Below are 2,592 nucleotides of genomic sequence, written 5' to 3'. Positions count from 1 at the left end.
GCGATAAATATATATATATATTTATATATATTTATATATATATATATATATATAGATATATATATATATATATATATATAAAATACATTTTTTGTGTTAATAGTATTATTGTTATTTCTATTAGTATTGTTATTATTTATATATATTTGAAAAATACTAGTGTTGTTCCTATATAAATAAGTGTGTACTAAATGCTATAGGATATCCTATTAATGATAATTATTTAACAAAAATGAAAAGAACAAGTTCAGCATAGTAGAAAGAATATATGAAAAAATATCGATCAGTTTTAGCTGGAAATTTATTTCCTGAATGTTTAAATTTATCTTCGAGCTGCGAGGCTGCACCAATATACTACCTATGCTTCATCGAATAAACTTTCTCTACCAATATTGACAGTAAAATCTAGTAATACTTTATTGCAAAATACTGTCCGTAAGTAACTTTACTTATCTGTAAATCAATTGTTTATATTTGAAAATTATTATGTAAATGTTAAATTAATTTTTAATTGTTTGAGAAGGTACAAAAAATGAGTCAGCAGTATAAAAAATATGGCATGAGCCGAAGCCAGCAAGAAAATTTCTTGCATAGTCTATCTGATTGCAGAAATGATATTTTTTTGCTGATAAAGGTAAGGGTCTATTATCAAGCAGACTATGGCTAGTGATATGCATTAGCACATATTGAACTTTTTTTGTTTTGTTTGTGTGTATGTATATATATATATATATATATATATATATATATATATATATATATATATATATATATATATATATATATATATATATATATAACATTTTTAAACCAGAATATGTGGGTTTTAATAAGCATCAAAACATAAATTGAAAAGATTCTACTATAAGTCTTCTACTTACTTATAATCTACTAAAATAATCTTACTAATTCTACTAAAAGTCAACTACTAAGTTTTTCACATGTTCAACGAAAAAGATAATGAGAAAAAATATTAATGGTGGTACAACTGTTAATGAAAATACTTGTATTAAAACTCTAGTTATTTATCTTTAACTTCAAAAAATTTAAAATGACACTAATATTTCTGGTAAATTTTGTTTTTGCAAATTTTATCTTTTAGGAGTTTTACCGTTATCACATAATCTAGATGAAGACAATATATTTAAAGAAGACTTAAGAAACTTAATGAAGATAATAATATTAATGTTGATTAAGGTAGGTGACTATTAATGAACAGGGGGCATGTGTGCATTTGGTTTTTTTAAATATTATGTATAACTTATATTTATATTTATTACCTATATTTGAGTATTTATTAGTCTAATTTATCTTAAAACAGGATATTTGCACTTTAACAAGCAACAAAACCTAAATGAGATGGTTTCGAATCAACCTTTAAAGATTTCTATATTTATAAGCAAAAATCAATTAAGAGAGGATTTACATCCTGGTACAAATGCTAATGAAAATACTTGTGAATACTCGGGCTTCTGGGTCTTTCCAAAGTAATAACTTATTTGCATTTAATTTAAAAGTTTATAATATTTAAAAAGTACAATAGTATATTTGATGATTTATGTTTCTTATTGGGTTTCATAAATTCTTAAAGGGCGTCTCTTATTTAGGTTGAAGTTGGTGGCTCTAAAAAACAATTTGAAAAGAAGAATAAAGGGTCGATTCCGTTTAAATGTACAGACACAAACAAGCGTGATTAATAAGGAAAAAATCAATTTTACTCTTCCATCGAATCATTACTCTGGTTTTTTCAAAAAGTATTTTTTATAGTGCATTTATTTAGGTAAAATACAAAACAATAGACTAAGATAATCATTTATTTTGTTATTTATTATAAAACTTGTTGATTTTTTTTTAAATAGATTAAGGCGAATCATCAAAAACCATTACCAATACAGATCGACCAAAAAATCAGACAAACGAAACTTCTCCCATGGATGATGCCATGTTTTAGCGTAAAATGATTGTCACACCATTACATAAAAAGAAATTTGGGCTACTGCAATAGTTTTTAGATAAAGATTTGAATGAAATTAAATTTGAACAGGTTACCTCAATCGAAGAATTAGTAAAGTTCGAGACCCGACTTTTAAGAAAAATTAAAAAGAACATTTGATGCTACTGGAATTGTTTGTAAAAATGCGAAAGCGTATTGTTATACGAGTTTTAGATTTTATAATGACGGAAGAGGCGATCAATCAAAATTAAATATTATGTATGGTAACCATGTGCCAAACGTCTTTTATTAGCTTTCTATTAATGATTTGGTTTTTTATTTCTTTGTTTATTTTTTCTTTGTAGTATTATTGTAAAATAATTTACCTTAAAAAACAAAAATAAAACAACAAAATTGTCGTAAATATAATGTAGTATATATAAAAAAAGGTTTAAACGGTTTAAAGCTATACGTGTCTAACAAAACCTACGTATTTTTGGTTTATCATTAAACCGTGCTGAACAGCTGTTAGTTCAGGCATAAATTTGGAAAACTTATGCCTGAACTAACTTATGGCATTAAATAAAGTTTCCGTTTGGAAACTTTATTAAATGCCATAAGTCCGTTTTAAACTATAGAAAACACGAATTTAAAACCTC

General features: G+C 24.9%; 1 long non-coding RNA gene across 3 annotated transcripts; it reads left to right on the top strand.

Moving 5' to 3' along the window:
- The first annotated feature begins 162 nt into the window (after positions 1-162).
- On the top strand, positions 163-2,231 carry LOC136091248 (uncharacterized). 3 transcript variants are annotated; one of them, XR_010643833.1, is made up of 5 exons: positions 163-634; positions 1,103-1,197; positions 1,322-1,487; positions 1,608-1,780; positions 1,860-2,231. It is a non-coding gene; the product is annotated as an uncharacterized LOC136091248 (long non-coding RNA). The 3 variants fall into 3 exon arrangements; XR_010643831.1 differs by having other exon boundaries at positions 164-1,197; positions 1,608-1,754; positions 1,860-2,228; XR_010643832.1 differs by having other exon boundaries at positions 164-1,197; positions 1,860-2,227.
- Positions 2,232-2,592: the final 361 nt, after the last annotated feature.

Source organism: Hydra vulgaris, chromosome 14 (genome assembly GCF_038396675.1).
Source record: "Hydra vulgaris chromosome 14, alternate assembly HydraT2T_AEP".
NCBI classification, from domain to species: Eukaryota; Metazoa; Cnidaria; class Hydrozoa; order Anthoathecata; family Hydridae; genus Hydra; species Hydra vulgaris.
The sequence above is the reverse complement of the archived record's forward strand: the minus strand, read 5'-3'. Positions and strand labels throughout refer to the sequence as shown.